Below are 15,007 nucleotides of genomic sequence, written 5' to 3' on the forward strand. Positions count from 1 at the left end.
TGCCTCCAGATTGTCGTTTAATGACATGCCTTGCTCCGTGTGTGAAGAGGCGTCGAATACTACACGAAGTTTAGTCGTCGCTCGGTCCTCTCGAATAACCGCATGATGTGGCATATAGTAACACAACGTAGTCAGTGGCTCTTCGGATTCCTGAACCTCTTCCGCGACTCTCAAGGTCATATATTCTGAGATAGCTTGATCGTAGCGACACAGCATTTCTTCGTTTTTCTTTAACCTTTTCGTCAGTTGGAGGAGTCTTTTCATTACATTGTCTTTGTTGATTTCCAAGTTGACGTTTTCTGTCCAGGGCAAGCTGACTTGATAACGACCGTTTAGTTGTACTATCTTATTCTCGAATTCTTCTACGATTTCAGCTTCTGTAGAAGTGCAACTATGTTGTTTGATTCCCATTGATTCCAAGCTCGACAACCTCTGTAGCTCTTGCTGTAGTTTTTGTTTCCACAGCTTCAACCTTCAGAACCATGACTGCTTGATTTTGGGCTTGAGTTAATTGTGTTTTAGTTTGCTCCGATGGACCTTACAGTACCCAACCCAGTATTGTCTCGAAAGCCATCAATCTGCTTTCGATTTTATGTGTTCTGCCAGTGACGAACTCCCAGTAATAATCCGAGCCGATGAGCAGCCCTATAGCATCTGTTGCAGTGGTCTCGGTTCTGTCATCCGCCACTTGTAGCTTTAGATGATTCATTTTCTCGTTTAGTTTGTGATTTGGAGCAGGTAGACAACTGTGTGATATGACGTCGACTTATAGAGCTTCGATCACAGCGGCTGACTTGTTTTCTCGCGTCGCTATAGTTATTTGCACCACGTTCATTTGTTTGAAGTTTTTGTCTCCTCCGAACAAACCAATTGTCAGCCTTTCCTTTCGTATTATCTTCGCACCTATTTCTTTTGCTAATCCAGCTTCAATAAATGTCCGCTGGCTTCCGCTGTCCAATAACAATCGGCAATGTCGGACACCTTTTTCGCCATCTATCCAAGCTACAGCTGTCTGCAAAAGCACAAAGTTTTGCTTTAGATTCTCAGTTGCATGTAGAGTAGACGTCGTCGCTTCCGCTTGCTTTGTTGTGTCCTGATCTTCCTTTTCTTGCCTCACCATTCTACACACTGATGTAGCATGTCGCCATTTGCATTGCTTGCATATCACTCTTGCTCTACAAATACCAGGCGCGGATCCAGGGGGGATGTCCGGATGTCCTGACCCCCCCCCCCTCACATTTCTGCATCGCCCCTCGCTGACAGGGGGATGGCCCTGTCGCAAAAAAAAAAAATATGGCCACCAGCATTCTTCAAAAGTATTTTTCGCGAGTACCAGTGGTATCAGCCATGTAGAAGTAAAGCTATATATCCCGCTCACAAGCTTAGTTGTATTCCGTAGGAGTGTGGTGTCGCGAAGTTGCCGTAGTTATTTTTTCTCATGAACATCTTGGACCTCCTGGCGCCTGCCGTGCCTTACTCGTCCCGTCGGTGGCGTCGAATGAACGAGGGGACGTCCCTTTTGCCAACACGCCGAGGTCCGCTTGAGCGCCTTCGCGCCTGATTAACTTAGTTTCCCCTTGGGGTGTCAACGGTTGCCTCATTGGCTGTCATCGGTTCCGCGACCAACCTGCTTAATGAAAGAGATCTCTTGCTGAAGTGGTCATACATAAATAATAACAACTAACAGCTAAACTAAGAACTACGCATAGGCAACTTTTTTTAACTGTAGCACTCATTGTGATCACAGTTACATGTTGACAATATCCAGCACGAGCACAGTACCGTTCGTACGCTACAAGTTTTTCATTGTAGCTTCGCAGTTTTATTGTCGTACATTATGCATAGAAGGCTCAAGCCCGCCGGATCCGTTTATCTGAGTGGGCGTTCTCGCGGAGCGGGGCGAAGCCGCGGCTGCGAAGTGGGGGAGCGTGACGTCAGCGGCCAAAGCCAGCGCGCGGGCCTAGGATGGCGTCGCGTGGTTAAAGAAACGGGAGTAGAGTGACCTAGAATATGGGAGAGTGTCCAAAGCGCCGGCTCCGGCGAGGGCCTTTTTCTGTGAACTGCCGCGCCGCGCCGCTACTGATCCGGACCCGTGGGCTTTTCGCGCTCGCGAAGCGCGCGGGAAGCGAGGGTCGTCTGCTACGCGCTGTAGTTTTTTGCGTTCATTTTCCACGCAAAGCACTTAAACTCTATTTAACTTCAACAGTGTGGTGCTGCATGGAGTTTACCCATCTTGGAGCGTTTCTCTGTTCTATGGGCAGCAAGATAATGCAAAAACTAACGTATCAAACTGATCAGCCCGGTCTAGCTCCGGTGATAGAGTTCGGGAATGGCATTACGGTAACTGTGCGTGCGTAGAAACGCGCTAAATGAGCCCGCGCAAGGAAAGCACGTAAAAAAAGAAACGTTATTCGCATGGGTACGCGGGCAATAGCACCATGCTTGCAAGAATAAGAGTAACGAAAAAAGTAAATTACTCGCGAAGTCAAGTGAAATACTTACGTGCGTGCATTGACCGCTTCGCTCACCATTACGCGCTTTTCACTCACGGCCAGTAGTGGTTTACAGCTATATGCATATGTATTTATTTGAATATTCTTTAGCCACGACAATATTTTTTTATGAACAGAGCAGAGTGAGAAGGTGTAAGGGAAGCAAGAGAGAGCAAAAACGGCCCTAACGCCGCAATATTGTTGGCTTATTTCGCTTCAGAGATTGCGTACACAAACAATTCTTGCTGTATCTCTTCAATACAAACTTCGCGCACGATGTCCCTTAACTAGGTTCACCGTGATCGAAGCTTTTTTTTTTCAAACTCAGACAATCAAAAGAAAAGCCATTCGATCCAGCCAATATAGCTAAACAAACATATATTTTTTTCGACATTGAAATGAATAGATAGCTACTACTGGCCTAGCCATTACTGATTTGTTATGTAGAAGTCATTACTGCAATAGCCTTTTTTTAATAATCCATGAATCCTCTCTGAAATTACCAACATGTAACTTCTCATTAAATCATAGTTATTGCGTAACGTGTGATTTCTTACGTAAACTAACAAGCATTCATGGCGCGTGACGATGTTTGTGCTTGCATTATATTGAGTGGAAAATCGTCTTGAATATTACTGTCTTTGGTGCACAACAAATATCGCTATTGATTCAGCATATCCCTAAAATAGTTACCTTCAATAACAGCAAAAAATGAAAAGTTTATGTTCTGTTGATTTGTTGCATCTTTCATTACGTAACTGAATGAATGAATGAATGAACTTTTATTTCCCTTAACTACAAGTACGTAGTTATTGATCAGTAAGTATATTTGCTGTGTACGAACCAGCGAGCATACGCAATAAATATTCCTAAATTTACTTTCATGTTAAAATTCCCTTAGTGTTTGCGCTCTTGCAACACAAGAAGGCGAAAGACGAGTTGCACATCCGTAAAGCATCACGTTTTCGTTTTCTGACGTTGGCTCGTAATTATGAAATGAGACGTACGTACACAATGTTGCACTGTTAACATTTCATTTATTTTGGTTTGTCTTGTTTTTTTCCGCGTATATTTCTCGCGTACCCTTTACCTATACACGCCGTGCTATAGCTTAGTGCCTTTGGTAGGTTGTCCTGCTAAGCTCGAGGAGGCGGGTTCGATTCCTGGCCACGGCGGCTGACATTTCGATGGAGGCGAAATGCATAAAACACCTGTGTACATAGATTTCGGTCACGTTAAAGTACTCCACGTGGTCGAAATTAACGGAGCCCTCCACTGCGGCGTCTCTCATAGCCACATTGTGATTTTTGGGTGTAAAACCCCAGAAATTATCATTACTATTATTACCCTTTACCTGTGCTCTCAGTTCTTCATGATATATGGGTAAGTTCGACACGTTGAGATCGAGATTGGCATTCAACACGTTTTTATCGTCACACCCACAGCATCAGAGGGATTTCTGGCCGTCATCATATGGGCACACGTCATATTGTTATCGTTAATCGTGACGTGAGTGCAAGTATGTCAAGTTACTAATGCCATGACCCATCAGTCATCTTAGTCACACATTTGTGCCTTTCCACACTCTACTTTGGTATATATACAAAGTGAACGAGCCGCGAGAGTTACGCGGTTTGTATTTATTTTTGGTACCGCAGCATTGGCCAACAGACACATTCCGCTTCCCAAGAGCCCAGTTAAGGATTTCGCCTTACTAAAGAAACAATAGAGCACGGCATGCAGTCTTGAAGAGCAACTCGAATGCATGAAATAAAAGAAAGGAAACGATAGGGTGTAAAAGCGTTAGCATGAGCTACGTTCTCTTGGTTATTATCGCGGTCTCCAGCTTATTTTCTTCTGCAGCACGTTCACGTTGCTCATTCTACGCATAACTAAATGAAGTAAGCGCGCGGAATGCGTTACTCAAACAGCCGCGTAAGCGCGGACCAAGTGAGCTAGAAGTCAATAGACCAAATACCCGTATTCACAGCCGGCAAACGCGTTCTCTGTGCGGTGAGTCACTGCGGTATTACCTTGCTCTGACGTGGTACTTAATATATTGCAAATTATCGCGATTTTGGCTAATAGCAACCACTCTCCAACCACGCTCCGCTCCAACGCAGCAACCACTACGCTGGTTGTTTACGATATGCGAATCACCGCGTATGAAGGCTCACGACGCCACCTACAAGAATAACGATGTGGCGTAGTAGGCGAGAGCGCGAGCCAGCGTCTTCATGTTTTGTTTCCCACGCGACGTCATCCTTTTACACAAGGCGCGCATTTGCTCCCGTTAGAGTGACCTAACTAGCGCCTCGCCACCTGCGTGCCCCTCTCCCCTCGTTGTGCGCCTCGCACTGCTCACAGCCTCGCGTTGATCCCGCCGCCATACAGAAGGCACGTGGCGCCTTTGTGTGCAGTTTTGTAGCTGTGGTTGTAGTTTTGCCGCTGTGTACGTTGGCGTTGTAACAGGTGTTCTGTGGTGCCGTTCGGTGGCGTGCAAAGAGCTCTCCTGCAAAGATGTGAGTATTCATTTGTCACCTTCGATTTTCTTTGATAATGGGACGTACCGCCATTAGGCGTGTTAGGAAGCGCTTGGTAGTTTCCGTTTGCCTTTGTCTCGCGCTATCTCGCGCCGCCTGCGCTACGCGTTTCGACGCGAAGTGTGTCGCGTCCTGTAGGACTGTACGTCTCCGAAAAGGCGTCTCGAGAGACGAAGAAATCTTTGTCACTTCTTGAGTGCGCAAGCGAGCACCCACTGGAGGACGAACGTCCAGAAGAGCAACCGCCAAAGCATGTAGCCGGAGTTTCCCGCGATGTTCCGAGAGAAACTGCATGAAGCTGTCATTTGCGATGCAGTGTACTGCGGCGAGCATCAACGCGCCGATTTCGCAATGAATCTTTATTATTCCTCTTGTGTGCATTTGTGCTAATTGTTTGGATTATTCCGCGAGTTTGCTTCAATTGCTATGCCATGTCTGAGATCCACGCTATAGCAACTGCAAACACGACTTGGCATATGCTTTTTCATAGCAGCATTGCCTCCAAATATGTATTTGAGAAATAGCAGTCCAGCAGTAGGGAGCGATTTATGTCAATTTCTTTGGTACATACCGCACACAAATTAGGGTAAACAAAATGTACCATCAATTCAATATCTATGCAAATGTTGAGTGCTGATGGAGATATCTGAGATTTCCTTAGCTATGTGACATTCGGTACATACTGTTACATGAGTACAGATGAAAACAATTTGTCCTGTGGTCTTTACAAGATGCATGGGGGTTTGTCAATGGTTGCTATTGAAGAAAATGTGGTCGCTATTGAAGAAAATCTAGTTACTACACTAACAATATATGTGGGTTGATTTCAGCTGCTGCAACAGTTTCCCTAAGGAAGCACAACAAATGTTGAAGATGCCATCAAATCATGGCTCAGACATGCACCGGAAAGGGCATCAGGCACCCTCAAACACAAGAAGCCTGCAACGTCTGTTGAGGACTCAAATGAAGGTTTGAATGGAACTATTATTGCAATTGTCTTCATCTGCTTCTCACAAGAGTAAAAGAGCAACCTTCAACTCTGAGCATTTTGTGCCACGGTTCAAGTCCTTCGGTGCCTTGAATTTAAAATAATCGCTTACTGGTTCTTTGGACATGTTTTATTCTGTGGGAAGTGGGGACAGTTCAAAGTACAGGTGATAGCTGGTGTGGACCTCCTGCCCGGCCTGCAGCTTTGTACGCACAATTTTCTTTTCCTTGGTCATGTGATAGTGTATGTTTCTCTTGCTGGGGAGAATTTTAATATCTACCATATATAGGGTTTCGAATAAGGTGGGGGTATACCGGGAAGATTTGGTGGGGTGTGTGCCGAGTAATCAGCAGCATTGGCAGCATGGCCTTGAATACAGTGTACTCTCAACCAAAAAAATTTGCCGCGTATCTGCGTGCTTCGCTGCAAATGTCGTCGAAAGACGATAGTCTTCTGCCGGCCGTACTACATGAGTGCTGGTCTGATCCGCGGCCACCCGTGATGCTGTTCTCGTACCATTTCCCTCCTGGCATGAAGGTTTGTTTGAACAGATTTCATTTTACCGCATTATTTCATCAAGCGGCCATTTATGTTTTGCCCTGCCTCAGACAGCGCTTCCTTTATGTTGAATCGGCCGCATCTGGCTGGCATTGATAAAATTGAGGAGGCGCTGCGTGAGACATGGACGCCATCTGGCAATACATCGGGAAACATGAGCTTGTGCAGAGGGTTTCCTTCCTCCATGGCAGAGGGCGCTCGTCGGCGCGCAGTCGGGGAACGTCCTTCGTCGGCGCGCATAGCATGGCATTTTCAGCGCAGCTTAAGAAACTAGGGTCTTTACAGTTACGTATCTATGTATTTTCTATTAAAGGAACACACCTCCTAATACTTACCTAGTGATGTTGCGCCTTAGATATGCGAAATATTTACTTTGTGATCGATAACGTTCACAGGTATGAACAGCCGTACCTGTTTAAGTAGTGTGGGCGGTAAGCAAGTGGTCCAACTTTGGCCGGGCGGCTGAATCGGGTGACAGACAGACAAACAGACAGACAGACAGACCAAATTTTCAGCGTTTAAGTTCCCCAAGAAAGACTATCGTCTTTAAAATGTTTACGGACCAAGAGATCTGACAAAAGGCTGATATCTCGGCAGCCTCAAAACGCAGCATGGTATTCCTATTTCCAGCTTCTACTTGTATATGCGAACAACATTGTGATGTACGGTTTTACTGGCTTTTAAGGGCTGCTCGGATATTTAGCGTTTTCTGAGATCCCGTGGTCTGTAAATTTCGTGGTCGGTAGTACATTGATGCACCTTGCAGCTGGGACTTGCACTATAATTATGTGTATCACTTCACAGGCTTTCATTGCCTTGTGAATTTTTTGGAGTTCTTAATGGCCATGAATGAGTCTATGCTTTTAGGTGCTAACTCATAGGAGCAGATGCAACACGACCAAGAGCAACGAAATAACATGTGATAGGTGCAGTTGTTTTGGGTTGCTGCAGGATGTCCAGTGGTTGCTGCTGGCAGCTAGTAAAAATGGATTTCTTTCTTGCCTTCCCATCAGATGCTGAATGAGTACCCTCCTTGCCCGCTGCACTCCAATCCCATGCCAGTGCCATGGCATTCGTGTGCCCGATTACAGCAGCTACCAAGTAGCTAAACAGTACCTTCACAGCAGTGTTGTTACTTTTTCTCTTCTTATTTTAGCATATGTGTTAAGCAATGTGTGTGATCAATGCTCACTATCCAGGAAGCATGTTCATGTTCGGTATGAGATTCACTTGTGTGGGCTTTCCACTTCATTTTTCATTATGGCAGGTTCTGATCAGTAGCAGTTCTAGTCAACAGGTGATTTTGTTGTCAACAGCTGATTTTGTTGTCAACAGATGATTTTGATGGAAAAATTAAGGTACTAATTTGTATGTTTGTTTCTCTTTTTTCTATGTGTTAAGTGAAGCAATGTGTCCACTCAATGCTCATTATTTAGGAAATACATTGTTTCTTGATAAGCGGTTCATTTCTGGGAACTCTTAGCTTTGTCTTTCACTTGCGAGCTCATTATTCAAAAAGCACATTCATTCTCTCCATATAGATTTAATCCTCGGGTCGTTCAGCGTGGTTAATTCTTACTCTTTTAGTCTTTGTTGTTATTGATGTTCAGTAGTTCCCTCAGCAGTTTTTCAACACACATTTTACTCTTGTTGATTAGTGTGCTTAGTGGTGGTTGCCTTTAAGCATTTCTAAAATTGAGTCTTGTTTATCCCATCTGCTTTTTTAGTTACTTGCATTGCAATTTTTGTGTTGCTGTTGGACATTTTCAGTTGTGTTTTGCAGAGTACTAACACTATTGTGATGTGTCTCAGTTGATTAAGTACACATTTAATTACATTTGCCTTGTATTCTTCTCAGCCTGAAAAGTGTTCGGTGCTGTATAGTAGTTTTTTTAGTAATTTCGTTTGCAAATTCCGTGTTGACGTCATGTTTTATGTACAAAAAATGGCGTGGTGGCCTAATAAGTAGCATGGCCGCTTGTGTTGTTTGAGCTGCACCTGTTTATTTTTTTCATCGCGTTTATGTAATGATAGCTTGAAACAGTATTTTTAGACATGTTATATTTGTTTTGTAACAATATTGGCAAACTATTTTGCACTGTTAGTCTACTGTGCTCAAATATTTTGATGTTGTGTTGCAATAAAATATTTTAACAAGATTTGTCTTGTTCATTATGCATTGAGCTTTCTTAATGTGCAGGACATATTAACAAAGCTCTTGCCGTTGTTTGTAAAGTACTATGATTTTAGCGTATGCATGGTATTTTCGCATGGCTGGCTTAGTGGCTGTTGTTCTATAACGTAAAGTTTCAGCTTTCCCGAAATACACACGCACCCAGATATGGTTAGTTTATTTCTTTTGTACTGCCTTGTATCCTTTGGTAAAAGTTCTCCTCCCAGTTCAGTGCACTAGACTTGGTCCTTTGCTAAGCCATGTGGTACAGTTCATGCTGTGGGCCCTTCTGATGAAGCACGGAAGGCTGATGACGAGCCTTGCTTTTCAGTTCTGCGTACACAGGGTAATAAAGGCCCACTACTCGCATTAGTGTGGCTTCTTTCTGTACTTTAGTCAAGGATATTCATAAATTACAGGTATAGCTTGCACAAAGCTTCACTAAGGATTTAAAAGGAATGTGCCTCCAAACGTCCAGTGGACATCCTGCAATTGAAAATATAGTCCTTCGGACATCCACTGGTCATTTTGCTTTACAAATGTTCGCATCTAAACATCCAGTGGACATCCTGCACTTCACAGTGTCCTAAAGGTATACTATTTAGGACATCCACTGGACGTTTCGTATAGGAAAAGCTTATTTTCAAATATCCTGTGGACATCCGAATTTTGAATTTTGATGTACGATGGACGTTTTTTGGATGTGCATTTTCTTTGCGTCGGACAATCCTACGGACATCCGTAGTACATCATTTGGACTTCTGGGGATATCCGACGGACGTCAAAATATCCGTTGTTGGATGTCCTTTGAACGTTCGCTGGAGATCTGTGGTCCAATGGGTAGTTTTACTAGTTCCTTTGCGTCTTGTTCTGTACTTGATGCGGCCTGCCTTGGTCCGTTATTCAATTCCAACTGTGCAGGCTCTTTCAATCTGAACCCTATGGTAGACAAGATCTTCGTTATTTTCATGTCATACTCTATTATTCTCTCGAATTCAGCTTCGGCAGTATCTTCAGTTAAAAATTTCTCCATTTGTTCGTTGGCGTTCTTGAGGCTTTCATTTATTCCCTGAATCTGCGCATGCGTTGAGATCAACTCTTCTCTGTTAGCTCCCTCATTAATTTACTGTTCTGCTGAGTTGATGAGCTGCGCTTTCCTCTTCTTCGTTATTACTTCTTTGCTCATTGCTAGGCGGTAAAATTACCTCTTACTTGTCAGTCAGCCGTTCCGATGCTTATGGTTTTCACTTCGGTCTCGTCGCTCGATCCAGGTCGATTCGCTGCTCCACCGCCGTTTTCTTCTCTGCTGCTTCTTTGCAGGTTCGCTTTCTTGTGGGCAGGGAGGTAGTAATCCTGGTCACGGCACCATTGTTAAAACGATCGAGACCGGTGACTGCTTCGATCATGAACGGTTTATTGAAGAAGTGAAGTAGTGCGCGCTCGTGCCAAAGAGCCGTTCTCTTGCTCTTCGTCTTCGAGTATATTTTCTAATAAAGCACACCCCATAGCAGCCGACAACCTTTTCTAACTTCATTTAGGGGCGAAGCACCTTAGGGCCGAGCCTTGTCCCCCCCCCCCTCGTCATCGTCGTCCGTAGCTCTGGTTTGCATGGAGTCCGCTAGGAGCGCTACGGAGCACAAGGGCGTTCGTTCCTGACGCGCGCTCTCTTTCTCTCTTCAGCCATGGATGATAACGGTCGCTTGTGATAACGGCGCGCCCACTGTGGATGAAAAGGCGAGAGTGGTGGCTCAATTGCAAGCGGAGTCGAGGGCTCGCAAAGCTGCTGCAGCACGGCGACGCAGACAACAAGCGGACCCGGAGTCTAGGGCGCGGAAGCTGCAGCAAAACGGCAACGCCGGCAAGCGGACCCGGAGCTGAGGGCTCGCGAAGCTCACGCTTGAACCAAGCATCGGCGCCACCAACCTGAGGTAGAGAACGCTTCCGGCGTTTTGCCGCCGCTTCCCGCGCTCTCGCCGCCTCTGGGTCCGCTTGCCGGTGTCGCCGTGCTGCTGCACTAATCACAATGCAGTCTTAATGAAGGGAAAACGAAGTCCGCACCCTAATACCATATAGTACCAATAAAACAACATTGTATATACTGTACACATGTGACGTCACTCATTTGCATGTTCGAGTGGGCAATCTGCGGGGGATTCACGGTTACCCGAATGATCCCCCGGTGCTTCGCCCACTCATCATCATCGTGGATATGCGGTATTTCTTGTCTGATCACAATGACATGACATATGAACCTAAAATATCCTTCCAGTAATAAATGAGAGCCAAAAAGTGCACACCCATAGTTTCCATGTCTGAATTTTTCTTCTCTTCTGTGCTGTCTAGAATATATTTTTTATTTATTTATTTATTTATTTATAGACATACCTCACAGGCTCCAACTGAAGTATTGCATGATGGCGGTAAGAGAAACAACATGTAGCAAAAACAGGACAACATAACTAACAACAATTAAACATCTGAAAAAAGATGCTGTTTAACATCAAGTAAAAGAAGAGCTACAACACTTTCGTAGATGATTTAGTGTGGCAGGATCTCATAGCCTGCCTAATTAGTGTCTCTCAGTTTTGAAATAAGCCTTTTCTTTGTGTCAAATGCACAGGTGTTTGCAGAAAAAGGAAAAATAATATTTAACGATTTAAATGCCCATTGGACAAGGAATATCTGCAGGACGTCCGCGAAAGAACTGAACGTCCAGAGCCGACAGCGGACGTCCGACGGACATTCGGCAGACGTAGCAGTCTGGATTACATGTCCAGAGCCGATAGCGGACGCCCCAAGGTCGATCTAAATGGTCGTGAGGCTTCGGGCGAAAAGCGGTTCAGAACAAATTGTCACCGACATCAGCAAGGGTGGTTATGGGAGCAGCGATTGAAGCGCGACTATGTTTGGAGGGAACAAATATTGCGAAAGAAAAAAGCGTTTTTCTTAAAGCGATACACAGCTAGATTCATCCAACGAAAATAAAATTCTTAATCAATTTTATATACGCATGGCGAGAAAATAACTCTGTTTTACTTGATAATTATCAATAAATACCTTTTTTCAGCGCCCACCGTAAGAGCACCCACCAATAGCGGCGGGCGTCGACGCCGCTCGCACTTGCAATGCAATGCAGCTCTTAAAGTGGGCAGAAAGGGGCACTCGTAAAGTTCACCTGTTGTAATACGCCCCCCTCAGATGTTGTGTTGCTTTGCTCGTCGAGGTTTGTCTGAATATGGTGACGCGCGTAGTTTCATCGTTTCTTAACCTGTTCAGTCAAAAGTAGTGAGTTGCGACCGCGAGATAATTGTTCACTATAGTTGTTTTCGTGGGACAGCGCTGGCCGACGGGCTCGGCGTCCGACGAAAGAACGAGCACTCTACGCCCAAAGCGTCCGTCGGCCTCCAAACAAAGTATGCTCTGAGCAAGGGTGCGGTTTCGACACCCGTGTGGCTGAACTTTTCCTGCATCGGTTTCCGTGCTGAAAGCTCGAAACGCCCATCACGTCGAATGGCAGGGCATTTGAATATGGTACTCAGACAAATATGGCGCTCAGACACTCGCCTACCTGCTACCTCATTTCCTAAATAATAATCGAGAAATCGGTTATATGACTCAGGAATGCAGGTCGGCTTACAGTCTCAAGAAAAGGGTTGGGAATTATCTTTGCTTAGCTCTTAACACTCCTGTGCGGTACTTATCTCTCCTATCGGTCTCTAAATTTGTTTCTCATTTTTAAGTCTCTCTTCTTTCTCTTAAATTTTTTTTCTCCTATTTGTTGTATAATGTTTTGTAACACTGATTAGTATGATTTGCTTGTTTAAATATTTCCTTGTTCTCTCGCATTACTGATGCTATACTATGTATAAAGTGTAAGAATCTTACATTTTTGAATATTTGATTGCCTGCCGCCTACACTTTGTTCTTCTTTTTTTTTCTACATTGTTGCACTGTCTTTCATAATGTTCCACCCGCTGAGTAATGTATGGGCCTTTGTCAGGCAGTTACATCTTCCTTTAGCCTCTACATCCCAGACAATGCATTGTCTAAATAAAGCATTACCAAAAAATATATACAGCTCTAATGGCAGGCCCCCGAAAACAAATTTGGCGCCTTTGAGAACAAAGTGACGTAACTTCTGTTTTCACCGGATATGGCATCACATTATTTTTTCTTCCGCCGGAAGTGTTCCCTCCTCACACAGATGGTGCTAAGCCCCATTAACTGCTTATGTACCGCCATGGTTTGAACGCATATGGGCTTCTATGGAATCTTCGCTACCAGGTGTATTTACCTCGGACGCCTGACGGGCTTTCAGCAGACGTAACAGTCTGGATTACATTTTTTGTCCTAAAATGAGGTGCGTACGAAACCACACGCGGACATATTCGAACGTCTGGTTTTGGATTGCAGCCGGACCTCCGCAGGATAACGCTTGCGGAATTTTGGTGAATGCGCGCTGGATGATGATTGTGTACTATAATTAAGAGAGGCAAGCGGACTGTTGTGTTTGGCTGCTATGCTTTCTAGGAATTAATTTAACCAAAGATTCTCCAAGTGCGTGGATTATTGACTGAGCAGCCGTGTAAATGTTTATGCAAATTTGGCGGCAGTCATTGCGCAGGGCCCGCTTCATGTGCTACCTTCGTCACTTATTACGCCGGTTCATCGTTGATAAGGCATGGTACATGTATGTTAATTACTACGCGCTTCAATGCATCGGAGGGGTGGTCATTAAACACTTCACAAAACTAATATCCAGACACCCGCCTCCTCGATGAACAGCGTGTTTGGCTGAGTACCGAGCGCTGAACTTTACTGATGTTCTTGCTGAGCGAGATTTTTCTTCCTGTAGCATAATGAAACCATGATAAAAGTATTCATCGTCGGCCTATTTTACGTCTGCGCGTAAACTCTATCCCTCCCCTAACGGTGATAGTTGAGAAACTACGGACATCGTTAAAACATCTTTAGCCAGGATAATGAAAATCTGGTTGCAAACAAAAAAATATACCCGTGGGCGACCTTATTTTTCTGCGAGAAAGAATTTATGCTTAATTCAAACCCAGCTAGCACAAAAGAGATATAATCATTCTTATAACCGTCAAAAATCTAGATTGAAGAAGTCAACATCGAGAAGGATTCAATTGGGATGGAAAAATCTTGCTAAAAGGCGGATTTTAGAAGACGTTTAAAATCGCTTGTTCTAGCAGCCTACAATTATTGATTTTTTTGTTGTTGTTTTCTTTGTTCTGCTTTTTGGCGGGAAAAACGGACGTTGATTTTTGTTTTTGCTTCGCCCTGTTAGAATAGAGTGCAATCAACCCAGGCGCGGGTGTTTGCCTTGTGGTGAGTGAGCACTGAAGGGGCAGCCGCTTGCTCTTTATGCTCATAATGAAGTCCACAATAAAGAAGAAAAGTTACGCTGACCTTTCAGACCGTCAGAAGAGGCGTAGAGTTAATGACGAACTGATATCTGCCAGTCCTGTTGCCACGAGTACCGTCCAATAAGTATCATGGTAGGTTAATGAAAGTAGTAACCATGCTTCTAGTCAAGTATCCTCGCCACATGAGGATGCTCAATCCAAGGACAGTTTTCACGAAAGTGACCTTGCCTTGAAAGGAGAAAATGTAGAAGCACATAAGCAAGACATTTCTAGAGAATATTTTGTTCCACAAAATGACCCTCCTATGAGCGCGGGCATCGAAAATGGAGGTTCGTCGGACTATGCATCATCATCTGCAGAAAATCAGGCAAGTCTTTGTCCACGTAAATGTGTGAAATTTCAAGGATGGCTTGCATCATGGGTTACAAATCACCGAATTCCGCTTGTCGCAGTTTCTGAACTTCTCCGGAAACTAAGCACCACTTTCGACGTTGATTTTGTCATCGACGCGAGGACATTGTTGAACCGTCCTCGATACACTTCAACGCGATCTGTCCCTCCTGGCGAATATTGCCATTTTTCTTTGAAGGAAAATTTAGAACGCATGATTGCTGTGTTCCCGAGTGGCTGTCGAGGGTAGATCCCTCGACAACGCTCAGAGAATTTTAAATGACAATGTCAGCCAAGTTGGACTGACGGTTCAAACTGTAAAATGTTTTGATATTGTTTGTCGCAGTTTTCGTTTTGTCTGATTGGTTAACCTGTTTTACTTTGACCTAAAGGAAGAAAAAGACACCGTAGTCTAGTTGCTAGAGAACCGGCTGCTGTGCCCCACGGCAGAGGTTCGATTCCATTATAGGTTGCAC

At 44.5% G+C, this 15,007-nt stretch overlaps 1 long non-coding RNA gene across 1 annotated transcript; it reads left to right on the forward strand.

Annotated features, from left to right (window-relative positions):
- Positions 1-4,837: 4,837 nt before the first annotated feature.
- Positions 4,838-7,885, forward strand: LOC125944944 (uncharacterized). The gene is made up of 3 exons (XR_007466638.1): positions 4,838-5,014; positions 5,866-6,004; positions 7,595-7,885. It is a non-coding gene; the product is annotated as an uncharacterized LOC125944944 (long non-coding RNA).
- Positions 7,886-15,007: the final 7,122 nt, after the last annotated feature.

Source organism: Dermacentor silvarum, chromosome 4 (assembly GCF_013339745.2).
Source record: "Dermacentor silvarum isolate Dsil-2018 chromosome 4, BIME_Dsil_1.4, whole genome shotgun sequence".
Taxonomy (NCBI): domain Eukaryota; kingdom Metazoa; phylum Arthropoda; class Arachnida; order Ixodida; family Ixodidae; genus Dermacentor; species Dermacentor silvarum.